Here is an 18716-nt window from a genome sequence, read left to right on the forward strand (position 1 = left end):
ATTCAAGGAGACTTTGTACTAAAAAGTTCAGAGTTTAAGACTAGGGTGCCTGTTTGAAAGGATGTATGTACCCTAGAAAAGCCATCTTTTAATCGTAATCCCATTTTGTAAAGGCAGCTGAGTCTTCTAATCTCTATTCAGTACCGCATGTTTGAAATTGTAATTAGATCATCTCCCTGGAGATGTGACTCCATCAAGAATGATTGTTAAACAGGATTAGGTGGAGAGGTGTCTCCAACCATTCATGGGTCTTGATTGGTTTACTGGAATCCTATAAAAGAGGAAACATTTTGGAGAATGAAGGAGATTCTGAGAGGGCAGAATGACGTAGCCATGAGAAGTGGAGAGTCCACTAGCCAGCGACGTTTGGAGATGAAGAAGGAAAATGCCTCCTGGCAGCTTCAAGAACCAGGAAGCCAGGAGAGAAAGCTAGCAGATGATGCTGTGTATGCCCCGTGCCTTTCCAGATGAAAGAAAAAGCCTGACCGTGTTGGCCATGTGCCTTCTCACTTCAGAGAGAAACACTGAACTTCATCAGCCTTCTTGAACCAAGGCATCTTTTTCTGGATGCATTAGATTGGACATTTCTATTGACTTGTTTTAATTGGAACATTTTCTCGGCCTTAAAATTATAAACTAGAAACTTATTAAATTCCCCTTTTTAAAAGCCGTTCTATTTCTGGTTTATTGCATTCTGGCAGCTAGAAAACTAGAAAAGCTAGATGAATAAATAACTTGAGCAAAAGAAAGTGCTCTTACAGATAAAAACAAATGAACAAATAAGTTGTTGTATTGGAGTTGTATAGCAGCAAATCGGGGAATTGCAAATGAATGACAGAAACAAGTTCAGAGCTATTCTTCTAAAATGAAAAATGAAATATATATATATGTTTTAATGACAGTAAAGTTTACAAACACAAAGAAAGAAAAGAACTAGGAGATCCTGAGAGCATATAATGGGAATTCCATCAGATGTGAAGTGAAGACAGAGGAGAAAAGTCATCCATGCATCCATTCATTTGTCCATTCCTAGAGCATTTGAACATATTTACACACTCCTGACACCATTCTTAGAGTTGGAAATAGAATAACCCATTTGAAAAAAAAAAAATCCGTCTCCTGAGGTGCTCAATAAAATGAATAATATGGCAGGTAGGGTTAAGTGCTACAAAATGAAGAAAGACTAGGTTATAAAGGGCATTGTGTTATATGGAGTTTTGGTGTGAGTGAATATCGGTCTGCTAGTTTTGCTAAAATATGTTATCTATAAAAGTGGCATTGGAGCAAAGCCTGAAAAAAGTAGACATTAACATGTGAATTTAGTGTGCAGATCAAGTGAGTTAATTATAATTCTGAGAGGGGTATTCCAGATGAAAGAAAAAATATGTGTAAAGCTCTTATGGTAAGAATGTGTTTGCAGTATTTGAGGAGCAACCGGAAGATCTGGTAAAAGTGGAGAGGTAGGAAGAAAGTTAGAAGTAGCTAAACAATAACGCAAATATCAAAAGATGTTGGAAAAATAAACAAAAAAAAAAGTTCCCTAGATGAAGAAACATTTTAGTGTGCAGATCAAGTGAGTTAATTATAATGGCAAATATATATGAAAATAGATTTGTGCTGTGAATAAAACTGAAGAACAAGATTAAACTTTACAGTCAAACAGACAGAAATGTTGAAATAACGAAGCTGGCCTTAGCTGGTTCTATAACACTAAATGTCAGAAGACAAGGGCTCATTATCAGCATTATGTGAAAGAAAGATCATGTGTCCTATGTGACATAACCCATGAGGCTGCCTTTCATGTGGGAGGATGAGAGAAGGAGACAATTTGACATGCTAGGAGTCAGAGGGTATGCCATTTCTGTAATCTGCTTATGAAAAAATAACAGAGGCCACAGGATATTAATCAGCAGCAATTAGGAGGAAGATGTGTAAAATAAATAAAGAATACCAATGACTCTAATAATATTAAGAAAAAATCTGAAAAAAAGTGGTGCTAACGTGAGTATGAAATAGTAAAGATGTTGAAAACTCTTAGTATATGAGCTATGATGAGCATAGCAATACAATCTGAGCAAAATAAAGTTTTATTCTGACATAATTTTGCATGATATAAGGGGTGGATAAGTGTAACAGCAGATGGAATGGTGGCCAAAAACATGTTTGTAACAACAGTAATGCCAGTATGAATTGAATAGTTATATGCCAGGCTTTGGTTTGAGAACATTTATTTAGGGAAAGATTTCATGGCCCAACCCTATAACATATGATCCAGTATTGTCTCCAATCAAAACTGTATTTTTTAATCTTAACTGACTTTTAAGGAGGAGAAATGATTTTAAAGAAAAAATAAAAGAATCTTAATTTCAGAGTAATTCTTCATTTATCTAAGTAATGACTTCTGCATATGCAAAAGTTATTCTGACACTTAGTTTAAGAGAAAGGGAAATTTGAAGGAGGATAAAAGAGAAATGGAGAGATAGGAAGGGGCAGGAAAGGATGCTAGAAACGGGGAGAGGGGGAAGCAGGAGCAAGGTGATCAGTAAGCAATCAGCTAGTGAGATTAAAGTGTCCAAGAAACACTTTCAGTGATAAGGATAACAAATATGCAATTTTTATAACAGGCAGTGAAAAATGCAACTTCTCATGACATGATCACAAAACTCAAATGCTCTGTTAGGCATAACAAGGCTTTGTTCCTGACCTCTTTAGTATCAGTACGTTAAAATGATAGAGGAATAGTTAAGAAAAGCAGTACAGTGAATGCAAAGGAGTTAGCAACTTGGGCCAGAAGTGATTGCATTTTGTCAAGGACATTGGACTTTCTACAACACGGAGAAAAGAGACTTAGGTCAATTTTATATGAATACTAAAGTAATCATCTTGCAAATAACTAATACTGTAATTTTTTTTAACTATTTTGAATATATGGCATCTATAAACATGCTCACCACAGCACTATTTATTAAAGGAAAGTTTTCCAAATGCAAATTTTATTTCCAAATGAGGGAGTAAATAAATTACCAATATATATGAAAGAATATTATTCAGCAATATGCTTTACATTAACGACAATTATTATTAAAGCAATGTTTGCCAGGACAAATTTTTTAAAATAATAGACAAGTAGTTGTGCTGTGTAGCATACTTAGAGACAGTGAATGGTGCTTTGTTATCTCATATCCTTATGGTTTAGGTCTCTTGTAAACATTATTAATGTTTTCAAGATCTAGTTTTCCTTTCCTTGCACATATATAGAACACTGCTTTCCTCAGCCCCTTGTCAATTGGGTATGCCCCATGATGAATTCTGGCTATTGGAAATTAGTGTAAGCAGCATTTAATTGCCTAAATGAGCATTTCCTGAACTTTCTTGCCTTCCTATATTAATCATATAAGAAATCTCTTATTACAAGGATTGAATATAATATTGAAGAAACTTGCATACTTGTAGTGCTTTGAAAAATCATTGGAGTCAAAGCAAACTTTACAAGGTCAAAAAATAAACCTTTGCCATAATAGGTAGTCATCATTTGGTTTTGTTGATGTTTTGTTTTACTTATTTACTTGTTTACTCAGCATAACCTCAGCTACTGAACATGAAAAACAGCCCACTTCTGTTCCTTCTTTGAAGTTCATACCTTTCAGAAATTATCTCAAACAAAGGCCATGCTTTTTCATCTCTAAAATCAATTTTATTCAACTTGCTTTATTTATATTTTTCTCCTTGGATTAACTTTTTTATAGTTTATCTAAAGTTATAGCATTTATAATATTTAATTTTCTAGACTCACATTTCTATTCCCTCACCTGAACACTAAATAAAATATTGATTGGTTACTATGGACAGTGATCTCAAAGACAGTTATTTATCATAATATTACATATCAGAATGGGTTTCATTTTAATAATTTCCTGATTATCATTATACACTACCTTATTCCACTTGTCAAACATTACCATGGAAAACAAAACTGATTCTGTAATAAAATGGAATATGCAATAAAATAATTCTAAAGTAAAATTAAGTTAAATTCCTATATTCTTGGAAGAGATTAGTTTCATCTCTTTTGTAACCTCGATTTTAGTTTGCTAAGGCTGTCAGAATGCAATACACCAGAAATGGAATGACTTATAAAGGGAATTTATTTAACTGCAAATTTACTAATTTGGGAAGGCACATGGTGACCTCTGCTGAGCTTCTCTCCTAGCTTCTGAGTTTAAATGGCTTTCCCCACAGTGATGTCTTCCTGCGTCTCCAAACATTTGAGTCTGAGGCAGCTCTGAGCTCTGAGCTGAGGTGGGGGGGGGCTGCTGAGCTCTGCTGAGCTCTCTTCTGACCTCTCCTTTTAAGCCTGCAGCTAATTAAATTAAATGTCATTCATTGCAGAAGGCCCTCCCCTCTGCCAGCCACAGATGAAATCAGCCATAGATTAATTTTACACGTTAATTATTTAAGTCTACACCAACAGAACAATTGGACACCACCACCTGGCCAAGTTGGCACCTGAATCTAACTACGACACCATCCAAGGTAGCCAATGAAAAAATTCTAGTGAAAGTGCATGTTTTGGTTTATGACGAGACTGAGGCATACTTCTGCATCTGTTATTAAAATAAGCTTTAATTTTATAATTAAAATATATTAAGCTATTAACGTTTGAGTATTCTGCACTTGCCACTTTTATCCAAGCATTGGATCTTTGAAAAAGTATTTCTTATACATTAAAGAGGCATCATAAATTATTTATAGTAAATCACATTTTATAATTTTTCTTAATATTTTCATAAATTGTCTCCATTTAATTCTCTTTGATTCTCTCTGCAGAATGTTAATGCAGGAAAAAGTATGGCTTTTTTTTCTAAAAAATTAAAATTTCTCAAATATTTTAACCTTACATACAGTATTTTCTGTAGTCAATTTCTTTAAAAAAATATTTATTTTTTATTTTCAGAATTGGAAAATATTCTTTCTTACAGAAAATTAATGTAGTTATAATTAGAAAATGTTAGAAAATTTGATATTTGTAAATATTCTTTTCAAGTTGTTAAATTTTGTCTTGTAGTTTTAATTTGTAATTTTAATTTCAATATAGCTTGTTGGATTGACTAAATATTGGTGTTCGAAATTCTTGCCATAACTAGTGAACCTTATGCTTTTTGTGTACTTAACCCTTATTTTATTTAAGCAGTTGTTATATTAAATGATTATAAAATATGGCATTAAACACATCCCATGTAACTTTATGAAATCCACAAATTTTATGAAAAGTATTATTCTACTCCACCAGATTGAAGTGCAATACTGAGTAAAGTTCCTTAAATCACCAAATCATTTGAAATTCTCTTTAACTTTCTCATATTTATTAAAACTATAGTTTCCCTCAAGGAAAATTTTTACCGCATTCTCAACAATTGAATTTTCTTTTCTACCACTGAGCAATGAATGAGGTTTTATTCACTATTGTAATTTTCACTCACAAATTCTCTGTTCATCACTTTGGTCACTATAATCTTTCACCCTGGCTGTAGCCTATGCTGCCTTAACATCTCTTCCTTTCTCTCCTACAGCTTCACATTTTCTCGTTTGAGTGCAATGTCACAACATATATGCGTGACTGAGTTAAGCCAATGAAATTCCTTTTTTTTTAAGACCTTATCCTTTTCTGGCTAGTACTCCAAAAAGTCTTTGGCCACAGACCCGCCACTTCTTCAATGCACATTTAGTCTTCAACTGACTAAGTCATGGATAATCAATGTTTCCATTTTGCTAAATAACTGATGATAATATATTTTTCTATTTTCTTGTTATTTATTATTCTGTAGCTGCCAGTTCTCCTTCTAAATTTATTGGATTCTTCTAGTTCTCTGAAATGATTCCAGTGTTCCTTTCTTCCCGAAGTGAAATCTTTCTTTAAGAAAGAGTTTTCTAAAAATGATCTCCGTCATTCTCAAGCTTTTAAATTCTATTAATATGGCAATTACCAACTAACACAAAGTCAATCTAGGTATCTTGTCTGAGCTCAGACTCCCATTTATTATTGCTTATTTGAAATTTTAACTCATCTTTGAGTATCAAATGAAGCAATTTCTAAACTGTACTTGTGGGACTTAACTCCAGTCTTCCTCTTCTCCTCCCCTCTTCAGTTAGTCTACCTACTGCTCAAGATAGAAACCTTCAAGTCATTTTTAAGAGCATCTTGTCATACCTTCCATAAAAACAAAACAAAACAAGAAAGTGTGTTAATTTAATGTACAAACATGCCCTGGTCCCTACTCACTTCCTTACTACACCGTCATTGCCTTCGCCTCAATCCAAAGAGGCATCTCCATCTGGAAGTGATTAATGCTCTAATAAGTTAACTGGTCCCTTCATCTCTACACATTCCTTTCCATTTTCTCCATACAGTAGCAAGGGATATTTTCTAATATGCTGAAATCCAAATTCCACTTCCAGATTACAATCTATTAGTTTCCCCTTGTGCATGGGATAAAACCCAATTTTCTTAAAGTTACCTAGAAGGCACTGCATGAGCTGAACCCTGCCTTCCTTATTACTCTTCATGCACTCTAGTTTTAAAAAGGTTAAACTCTTTTCTGATTTAGGTTATCTGCGTGTGCTTTTTACCCTCTGCCTGAAATGCTGTGTCTCCTAATTGATTTATTATCCTTGTCCTGCTTAAATATCGCCTTTTCAGAAAAATTTCTCTTACTTGCTTTTTAAATAATAGGTCCTTTACTTTACAACATTTTACCCTATTCTTTGTTGTTGTATATATGTGTATTCATCATTTTCTCATTCAATGTCCCTCTGGCACTTACTTAATAGAATTAGGCAATAAAGCAGGAATCATATCTCTTTAATTCACCTGTTGACCTAATTTATGGGGTATAGTTGCTGTTCAGTGTATATTTGCTGAATGAAAGAATGTCTTCTCTTCTGCATGCCACATCATCTTCTTGTAGCAGTTATTTACCACATATGCTTCCTTCATATACTCTCCATAATTTACTTTCAAATACTTACTTTGCTTCAGATCTGACTAATAGCTAAAACTATAAATGCTTTCCCTATTATGATACATCTTAATCCTTTACTCCTTCTCAGTTTGCTTTAAACTCTTTTCTAATTTATGTAAGACCTCTGATATCATTTCATTTTCTTTCCATTTTTTCCCCAGTAATGTACTAATTCAACATTGACACATTTTCAAAATTTTCTATATACCAGTTTCGAACATTGATTATTTCTCATCTTATCCTATTCCTGGTACCAAGATTAGCTAAACTTGCTGAATGAAGTCTTGGCGGTATTCTGGTTGTGATTTCAGTGAGTTTGTGGCATTTAACCTCAATTACCTCATAATAGTACTTTATGAAAAAGATAGATTCTAAACTTTTTCAATTATATATCGTTTCAATATTATTTCCAGCTTAGAAATCCACTTGGCTGCTAGTAAACTTTGACAAAACTTCTCATAAACTTTTAATTATAGCAACAATGAAGCCATAACAGAAAGTTAAAATGATCATTAAATACTAGACACAATAGCCAAGTTCCAAGAATAATTTATACCAGCCACTGTGACCATGAACCTAAGACATGAGCTAAGAATCCTATGCTTTCTAAAAAAAAAAAAAAAAAAAAAATCCTGTCTCCCAGGCCTCTAGGCCTCTAAAATACTGAGGAATCAAAGTATGGTGCTCTATCGCAATTGCCGCTCTTTTACATTTTCTCTTAGTCTTCTGAATTACAAAAGTTATCTATAATCCTTGGTTTATGACATATTACAATATTTTTTTCTACAAGAGTCCATATTTCCATCCATTTGCCTCCCCAGTAGTGGTAATTACTACCCTGAAAATTGATAAAAAGATATCAAAGTATGTTTTATGTGACTTTCTTTTACATCCAAGAAATATCATTTAAATCAGATATATTGAATGCAAAATGGCTCCAATTAACTACCCTTTCCTGTACAAGTCTTTGAAATGTGATTTTTAAATTTCTTCTATCAAAAGGCACATTTCATTTCCACACACCTGGAATTTGGGTGTCCCTGGAATTTGGTTTTCTTTGGCCAATGGAATGTTACTATTCTGAACTTAGGCTTCAAGAAGACTTGCATGCATCTACTTCTTTCCTTAGAGCCTGCCACCAACAAAAATGTGAGTACATTATACGTTGAGAGGTCACATGGAGCAAAATATTATTAACCTAACCAGGCCATTTGTCCCAGCCAAACCCTAATCAACCCACTAGCTGTTCACTCATTAATAAACATGCTGAGTCAAGATAAATTGAGCCCGGTAGTCAATAGAACTTCGCAAACCTGGACAAACTGCATGAACCAGAAGAAACCTGGGTCATAATGAATGTTTACTATTTTATTACACTGTGGGATAATAGTTGTTATTTCAGCAGCATTATTATGGCAAAAAAGGCTGATGCTAATTTTCTTGTTCAACTATATGTTTTTCTGTGCAGCTACAGTTCATTCATTTTCATTGATACATATATATATATATACACCATTTTTATCAGTTTTTGCAATTACAAATTTGCATTATTCTTCCATTTTTAATGCTGTGCTCTTTTTCTGTCTTATTTTCCACACTTCTTAATAATTTTTTTTCTAACTTTTCTATTGGACTTTTATGTCATTTATTAGGCTTCCTGCCTAAAATAAGCATTTAAGTATCTAAATTTTCCTCAAAATTTAAATTTTGCTGCACTTACAAGTTTTATGTACAATATTTTTTTATCTTCATTCATGACTAAATGTGTATTTTAAAAATTTCCGCTATGATTTTTTGTTGATCTATGCCCATGTACAAATGCATTACCTAATTCTTAAGGAAATAGAAACTTTAAAAAGTATTTTCTCTTTATAATTTCAATTGAATTGCATTTGTTCAAAGCATGTATGATATATTCCATATAAAAATTATTTTTAAAAATGTTCTGACAGTTGCACTATGGTCTAATATTGAGATCAAGTTTTATGTTTCCTGTGTGCTTATTAAATATATATATCCTAAATTGTTAGAAAAAAAAATCCATGTAGTTTCCTTGGTTAATTTCATTCATTGTGTTGTTCAATAATCAAGTGAGATGTGTTAATTGTATGATGCTGTGATTTCCAATTTCTCCCTACTATTTTGTTAATATTTTATCTATGTATTTTAGTTTATTTTATTATGTTTCTTCATATTTAGAATTATGGTTTGGGAAAATTCTGTTATATATTATAAATAACCTCTCTTTCATTTGTGATTCTCCATTAGTTAAAATTTGGCATGTCAGTCATCAATATTGACACAACATTTTGCATATTACTTGGCATATACTTTTCCATCCTTTTATTTCCCCCATGTTCTAATATTTTAGATGTATCCATGGAACTAGCTTGACAATGTTTTAATTCAATCTGAAAATCCCTTTTAACTTGAACTTGTGGTAATTAGCAATATACTTGTACTTCTTTCTACCACATTATTTTGAGCTTTTCTTGGATTGAGATTTTTAACCATGCTTATTTTTAATGCTTCTCTTAGTGTCATAGTCTAAATTGTACCACAATATCTTTAGTTCTTAATACATGCATTTGAAGCAGTACGTGTTTCTTAAACTCTGGATAAGAAAGGTAATGGATTACCCTATGTATATTGCTTTATGTCAACCTTTTTATTTTGTTGAATGACTTTAGACTGACTATTTCTACGTACGAATTAAGAATTATGTTGCTTAATGGATTTAATAGGGTTTTTTAGTTATCCATTTCTGTAGATAAATCACTGCAATTTTCATGGAATAAAACAGCAAAATAACATTATTGTTTATGATCCCAACTACTTTTTTTACTCGAGGCTGATGTGGTTGCATTTAGATATTGGCTAGAAGTGTAGTAATTAACCTCAAATGAACAATATTCCCAAGATGACTAACTCACACAGCTACCAGGTAATTATGCCCTTTAACTATTAGATCATCCAGGGTTTTCCGCTAAAACACCTATGTGTAGTTTCCTCTTCCTTTGTGTCTTGCACATTTATCATGGAAGTTGGGTTCCCAGTGAGAAACCCAAAAGCAATCCTCCTAGGATGACCAAAAACAAGCTCCAAGTCTTCTTATTATCTAACCTTGACGGCATCAGAACACTACTTCTGACGTATTATATTGGTCAGGACGAGTCCATAAAGCATGCCGCAATTCAAGAAGTAAAGAATTAGGCTCTGTTACCTAATATGGGGGGTATGGACATACAGAAAGTAAAGGAATTGATTTTGGCTATTTTTTTACAATTGACTACAAGTCTAAGTTTCAGATAAATTGTTTTTACTAAATGGGAGGACTAGACATGAGGTTGTAAATCAGTGGGATGATGCTGTCCACAGACATTCTATTTAGGTGTGAGGGCAGGAAGTGGGCTGGCTAGAAATAAGGGCTGGTAATGTAAAAGATAAGCAGGATTTTGTTCAGGGATGGAATGTTTTTAAAATTTCACTTCCTCGACGGCTGTTGTGCAGTCAGTATTGGCTTTATTGCTCTTCTTGGTCCAATTCCAAGGCCCCAGTCATTGATCAGACCTCCCAAATCTCGTAATGTTCTTAGAAATCAGATCGGAGATCTACAAATACAGTTACCATGGCTTGATATATGTCATGTAGCGATGTCGAAGCAATCAGCTGGACCAACTTTTGCTGAGATAGTTCTCCAATGTAATTAATTTTAATGATCATGCATTTCTGCTTTCTTAATCTGATTCAAATGAGGCTTGACTTGTTCAGGACTCACAAATGTGCAATTATTTCGGCAATTGTATGTATTGCATTTTATTTTGCTCTTATTTGTAACTGAACAAAAATAATTTGCTTTCTTTTTCTCCAAAAATTCTAGTCTGCTCTTGATAACATTTCTTGTTTTCTCCACAGCCATATATATTCCAGGGAATTTTTGGAGATTCAAAAAAAAAAAAGCAAATTAGCTTGAACCAGAGTTCTTATATGGCATTTACACAGAAAAGAACTGAACTCAAAATTTCTTGAAAATATCATCCCATTCAAAATTTAACATTCAAATCTAGAGAAGTTATACTCTAAAAGGACTAGTAATCAGGATTAGGTACAGGGTGGTTTCTTCTTCCAGGAAGATGGAGCAGATATCCTTGTCCCTATTCTTTCCATTGCATATGGCTTGAAATTTTGAGCCATATACATAAAATAAACATAAGAAGACTCTGTAATGTGGATAGAAAAAGCCAGATATACTAGGTATCTCAGGACTTGAGGAATAACATGGTGGTAAGGTTACTGTTCTTTTTTGGGTCATATATCCCAGACATGGATCTGGAGAAGCTGGCAACATGGAAATGTATAGACGAAAAGAGCCCCCTCTCCCCAAAAGTCTGCTCTCTCTAGCCAAAGGATGAGGAAGGGGGCAGCCTAGTGAGAAATGAAACTTATAGTTGATAAAAGCTTAACATGAAAGAAAAAATTGTGTCCCCACTTCATCTATACCCATAAAAGCCAAGTGCAAGCCAAAACCTATACTGCCACAGGACTAGAACAAGGCACTCCAACATCTTTGTTGCATTGGAGTGAGAGAAAGTCAAATAGGTTCTGTGCTTTCATTCTTGCCACAAAGAATCAGCTTTTCTTCCGAGATATAAGGGGAGACCACTTGAGGAACTTTCACCTTCATCTCACAATCCTGCTCTCCATGAGGCTGGTGGCACAGTAGGCTAGTGGAGGGTCAACGCTGACGCCATTGCTCAGCTGTAATAGGCCTGACCCTACCAGGATGTCAATGGAGGCCATGGGGTGAACCAAAACTTTCCCAACTCTACAGAGCAGTAATGAGGAGACAGACCCTCTTCAGGTCCCAATGGAGGCAGTGTAGAAACGTAGATGTATTAGATTCCTAATTACTGCAAACTTTGTGTCTTAAAATAGAACAAACTCATTATCTGACATTCTTAAATTCAGAAAGCTGGACTGGGCCTTGCTGCGCTAACCTCAGGGTGTTGGCATGTCTGTGTTCCTTCCTGGGGCTCTGGGGGAGAATCCTTTTCTCTGTCTGGTAGGATGGTGTATTCTGATAATAGATGTGAAGAAAAACATATGAAGAAATTCAACAATAGTCATGATAAAACCTCTCAGCAAACTAGGAATGGAGGAGGACTTCCTCAACTTGAAAAATAGCATCTACAAAATATCTGCAGTTAACATTGTGCTTAATGATGAAAGACTGGGATGTTTTCCCCAATAAGGGCAGGAATGAGCAAGGGTATCCAGCAAAGGGCTGAAAATTCTAGCTAGGCCAAGAGGCACAAATGGAAATAAAAGGCATACAGATTAGAAAGGAAATTTAAAAAATGACAAAACATAGTTTTATTTGAACATAACATGACTGTCTATATTGAAAACCCCAAAGAATTAACAAAAAGTCTGCTAGAATAAATAAAACAATCAGCAATATGACAGGGTGTAAAATAAACACACAAAAGTCAATTGTGTTTCTTTCAGCTAGTAATAAACACACGTCCACCAAAATACTATTCCTAATTACTCAAAACATGAAATATGTGTAAAGTGAACAAAAAATACAGAGAACTTACTTGCCAAAATCTTCTCAGCAATGATGAAATATATCAGAGATCTAAATAAATGGAGAAACATGAGACTGGAAAAATCAACATAGGAAAGTGAATCCCCATCAAACTGACATATATGTTTCATTCAATTTCTATCAAAATATTGGCAAGATTTTTCATAGATATAGGTAAATTACTTAAAAATTTATATGAAAAGGCAAGGGAACTAGAATAGCTAAAGCAACTTTGAGAAAAAAGAATGAAGTGGGAGAAAACAGTACTCCCAATTTTGAGGTTTATTATTTAACTATCATAATCAAGACTGTGTGAAATTCTAGATAATCAATTCGAAGGAACAATGCATATATCAGTAGAGCAATATAAAAAACCCAGAAATACTTCCAAATAAATATGCATGCAGTTTTACAATATACAAAAACAATTCAATGAAGATAAGAAAACAAATGGTTCTGGAGAAATTGGACATTGATTGGCCAAATTTAAGTAAATAAATGAATAGATAAATTTGGCCTTTGTCTTACACCTTACATAAAAATTAACTTAAAATATATCATGGAATTAAATATGAAAAAACTTTTTTTAAAAAATAGTGAAAATCTTTGTAGCTATCATCTTACAATTCCTGGATACATATGTGTTGATTTGTTTCAGCTTGTAAACTTTATTTTTTTAGCTTCTGAAACTTTTAAATAATTATTTCTTTTTTTTTTAAGTGTAGTACATGTCAAACCATTTTCATCCAGCACCCCAAAAAATGTATGATTTTCTTTTGTTTCTCCAACTATAATATTGAATACTGCTTCAACTCCATTTATTTTCTTATCTTCAATGCAAGAATTTCAAATACCAAATCCTCACTATCTATTGCATGAATTTTACTCGTTTATATTTTCTGCTTGCACTAATAAAATTTTCTTGTTCTATGAATGCCATTTCCAAGTGAAAAATGAAGCATGTCTTCCAATAAGATAAGAAGATAAAAGAAAACTGAATGTAAATGAGTGAAATAAAATTTTTAATAATCATGTATTTTTAAAGAGTGAAACCACATGAATAGTCAAAATGCATACTAGAACTAACAGTGATAATCATGTACCTTATTTTAATGACAATTAAAAATAACATTGTTTGGGAGTGCAAGGGTAGTTCAGTGGTAAAATTCTTGTCTGCCTTGCAGGGGACCTGGGTTCAATTTCCTGGTCCATGCATCTCCCCAAAAAACAAAAAACAGAAAACAAAAACACGCACAACAGACAAAAACAAACAAGCAAACAAAAAAATTCAATAAATGGTGCTTCAATAACAGGATACTCACGTGGAAAAGTACTGCAATGTGACCATGCTATACAGCATACAAAAAAAAATAAGTAAATAATGTTGTTTAATGTGAATACAGATGTAGTGTGTTCTAAAATTAGCACAATCTTTCTAAAGATAATTTTAAACTATTTTGTTTTAACTTTTATAAATAAGAATATATTAAAAATAGTGCCTTAGCATTTTTAATGTAAGCAACGTTTTAATAACTAAAATGTCCAATGTTAAATTATGCATTAATATATTGATATAATCACATGACAGTATATAAAGGGTAATAGGAAATTACAATATAAGACATGTTTGTGATATATACTTTCTATTAAAAACAAGATATATGGACATATACATGAAGTGCTCACATCTTAATAATGTAATGGTCTGTTCATATAAATTGATTTATTCTTTATATTGTCAATATTCTTTTTGTGATTTTTCTTTTGCTATTTACCAACAATCAGCATGCACTGCTTCAAAAACTTTAAAAGTACGCTTCAAAAATTCTGTTGCATGTGTTTCTTAAAGTAATTTATAAAGACTAGGTATTTTAAATATAATAAAAAATATTAGCAGTAACTTCTAAGTAGAATATATATCTGAGAATAAAATAGGAAAATCACATTTCAGTTTCTCATTCTGAAGGCTGTCTCAGTGCTTCTTACTTGTCTTGAGTTCCTGAATTAACTAGAAATTGACATAGGATGGTTGTGAGGAAATTACAACCAGAAATTGAACTTGAACAGAAATTGCTACATTTTAATATTCCTTCTTGACCACAAAAGTAGCTGCTCAATGGACTAAGCTTCTCATACTATTTGAAGTATTGTCAAAGTATCCACAGCCCACAAGTGGTGAAAATTCTACCCAAATATCCATTTTCTCTAAGTGTTCTCTTCCAGTGTCTTGTTTTCTCCTCAGAAGGGATCCACTTCACTGAATTTTATATACAAAGAATACACATAATCAATGGTTTGTTGAGTCCAGTTAGTCCCCAGATCATTGGCTCTATTATTGGAGACTAGCACTGAAGGAGACTGGGTGGTACCCAAAGGATGGTGAGTAACCAAAGGGTTGTTTGGATTGTATGGTTTTGTCAAATCACAGGCAAACTTGTGGTAATGACTATATGTTTAAAGAGTATTGGGGATAGAGGTCTTATAAAGGTCATGGTTAAGGAGACATATGTGATACATTAGCAATCTAGAACCTTGAAACAGAAGAAAGAAAAATGCCTAGAATACGCAAACAAACAAGAGCATACAGATGGAAGCATGAATACCTTTGGCCCCAATCATTTGCCTCTTGTTCACAAGTCTTGGATGAAGCTGTCTTATTTCGCACAGTCATTCAATATCATGCAAAATATCAAGAACTTTTGTACTTTTTAAAATTTTTCAACCCATATTAAGGTAATAAATACAAATAGGGAAATGTCTTATGTTTATACCAAGTGTTATTTATTTGGGAATTAGATATATGTGTGTAGTTATATATAGTAAATTGAATTTTCATGATCCTTAAGTCTGCCCATTAAATGTATTTTCTAACAAGGAAATCTTCCTCTATTGGAACTAACTGCTATAGCTTGCTTTGTGAGGCCTAAAAAGATTAACTGAGAAATTAATTTAAAGTTCTGTATCCATGATTAAATGTCCTCAACACTCTTAGTAGGCCAATTAAAAAATAAAAGCTGGCTTGGAGAAAATTATTTATCACTATCTTTTCTTGGAAATAGGAAATAAATTTCATTTTTAAAATTGAAAAATTGTTTCACTATAAATCAAAGCCATAATGCAATTCACTAATAATTTACTAATAAATTTAGTTACATAGGTTTGCTTTCATTCATTTGGCTAATGAAATACTTAAAAGCTGCCTTTAGTATTCATTAAACTTTAATAAATTGGGAGGGTATAAAAAGGCTCTTTTGAGTATTTTTTAGGGAGAAGCAAAGAGCATACACATTTTTCTTTATAAACATTTTCTCCTGAAATTCCTATAGGAGGTATACATAGAAAGAGAGGAAAAAACCAAAGCAATTAGAGTCAATATTTTTAAACAAGCTAAAATTTTACCTCTAAAATCCAATGCAGGATTCTAGTGAGCTCTAAGCAACCCCGGAGAAATCTTTGCCAATAAAAATTGTAAGCAAAAGTCAAAACCCATAGATTACAATTTCAATCTGAAGAAAGGACACAAAACACATGCTAATTAGAATATCTAAGGGAAAAAAGAGAAAAGACAAATTATCAAGAGAGTATATTCTCTAAGCAGTAATAGTGAAGGAAGAAACTCTCAAGTGGGAGCTGGACATCTCACCCAGTTAAAATAATATGTGAATAAAGAAATGGGCATGACAGGGCTATTTTGCCAATCTGGACACAGTAGAAACACAGAAAAAATAATACAGAAGCTATATACCCATATATTTCAAATTCTAAGTGAAAAGATCTGTACTTGTCTTTTAACTTGCCCTTCATAAGTGTATCTGTAACTTACAGAAAAAAATCTATATCTCTGACATTTACCCATTTTAGAGCTTCCATTCAGCATTTTAATTGCCTATCAAAAGTCATCTCCATAGCATTCAAGAAGTATCACAGGTTAAATATGTCAAAAGTGGAACTCTTTTTACACTTTTCTCCTGTTCTTCCTAATTTGATTAATGGTGCTATCAGCAGCCTTAAAAATCTCTCTTTTTTATACCTTTTGTTTTTGCCTCCATCTCCAGCCAATAAGGTAATCTGTTGATTTATTCTTCAACATATCTCTCAAATGGTGATATTCATGATCATTTCCATTCTCACTGGCATTTTTTTAATGTTTTTATTTCAGGGGATGTAATAATTAAATAAAAAACGAAACACAAAATAAAATGAGATACCAATACCTCTATACCTAAGTCTAAAATGATATTAATATTTTATGTATTTCAGATGTTTTATTGGAGTAAAGTGCTTCCAGTTCCTGACCAAAAAGAAACAAAATTATCTATATTGCTGACTGCCTTTTCTGAACCACAAATTGACGGTGACTTAGAAGTAAAGGATCATGAATGCATCTGACAGCCTACTGTAAAACTTTAAAAGACCCTTGAGAGAGAACATGTATGTTATCCGGAGCAGGGACAACTGGGAGCTAGAACAGTGTACTGAAATAAGGAAACTTTTGAGTTATTCTCCTTGCTCTTTTCCTCCTCTCCAATTGATTTTAGATATATCATTGACCTGATATCACCAGCAGCCCATCACCAGTGCTTCAGTGTTGGGCTAAGAATGGATATCGTCAGCAATGCCAGAAAACACGCAGTCTGCAAGGGTTCCCTTCCTTCCATCTGTTGTTTCGACATGCAAAATGTTAGCTGAGGACAAAAGTTAGCACAAGCAGAGTGGAAGAATAGAGGTTATTCTACAAAGGGTTTTTCCTAATTGCATATTAGAAACCGTAAAGTCAAGGCCAAGAATCCTTCCTCTATGTCATGCCTCTACTGCCTAACTCCCCAGGTAGAAAGAAACTATCTTTGTTTTCTAATGCTGCTGTGACAAAACATCACAGATTTATGGTTTAAAGCAACAGAAACTTATTATCTCACAGTAAGTCTGAAATCTGTATCCTTTCTCATCGCTTTCAAGTTTTTGATAATTTATAAGCAATTCTCAGGCTTCATTCTCTGCCTCAGTCAGCACATGTGTTTTTTTCTTTTTCTTTTTTGCATGGGCAGGCACTGGGAAACCAACCCGGGTCTCCAGCATGGCAGGCGAGAACTCTGCCTGCTGAGCCATTGTAGCCCAGCACGTGTTTTTTTATAACATCAGTCATATTGAATTAAATCTATTCCAGCATGACTGTATTTTGACATGCCTAATTCTTCTCTAACAATTTTGTTTGCAAATAATGTCACATTCTAAGGTCCTGGGGATTAGAACATCAACATATCTTTTGGGGAAGCACAACTAAATCAACAACAGAGACTACAGCTAAGATTTTGGCCCTTTTCACTTAATATATTTTGTCAACAAGTTAGTGTTATGGCAAGCAAATAGAAATCACAAGAAAAATAATCACCATCAGAAGACTACAGCTTCCGTTAAAAAAAAAAAAACAAACTGAGCACATGGTATCAAACGAAATAGGATTATTACTCCAAACTGCACAAGAAATTAAAAGAAGCATAATAAATTTCACTATGAAATTAAATGTTGATAACAACAATAAGTAAGATAAAGTAGCTATAAAAGATAAAAGTAGAAATATTGAAGATAATTGTGTAATTGAAGTGAAAAATAAAAATATCATGCTGGTAGAATGTACAAAGACTGATAACAAATTCTCACCTGCCAAACAGGAGACTTGGGTTCAATTCCTGGTACATGCATTTCATAAACAAACAAATAAAAATTCAACAAATGGTGCTGTGATAACGGGATACTCACATGGAAAAATAATGAAATGTGACCCCGCCATACAATATAAAAAAAAAAAAAAGAAAAGGGATAGGATGGGTAACTTTACCAAAATGCAGAAAAGGACAAAAAGATGGAGAACACAAGTAGTAGTGATGAATTTGAGGGTAGTAAACATGTCCCATATCTGTGAAATACAAATCTTAACATATATAAAATAATGGAGTGAGACTGGGGATTTTCCAGAAACAAAAGAAAAAGATTTCAAACTGCAAGTGAGCAACAATCTTCCTTCTTCCTTAGAAATATCTGAAGGAGTTTTGATTCTAATCAGAGTATTTTGGGAGCATTTATCATAAAACTTTCTATCTTAAAAGTTT

At 33.2% G+C, this 18716-nt stretch overlaps 1 long non-coding RNA gene across 1 annotated transcript in view; it reads left to right on the forward strand.

Annotated features, from left to right (window-relative positions):
- Positions 1 to 17517, forward strand: part of LOC143679352 (uncharacterized) — a 146968-nt gene extending 129451 nt beyond the window's left edge. Inside the window, exon 3 of the long non-coding RNA XR_013173678.1 lies at positions 16870 to 17517. This is a non-coding gene — a long non-coding RNA (uncharacterized LOC143679352). The remainder of the gene's footprint in view (positions 1 to 16869) is intronic.
- Positions 17518 to 18716: the final 1199 nt, after the last annotated feature.

The sequence above is a fragment of the Tamandua tetradactyla genome, chromosome 4 (genome assembly GCF_023851605.1).
Source record: "Tamandua tetradactyla isolate mTamTet1 chromosome 4, mTamTet1.pri, whole genome shotgun sequence".
Classification (NCBI taxonomy): Eukaryota; Metazoa; Chordata; class Mammalia; order Pilosa; family Myrmecophagidae; genus Tamandua; species Tamandua tetradactyla.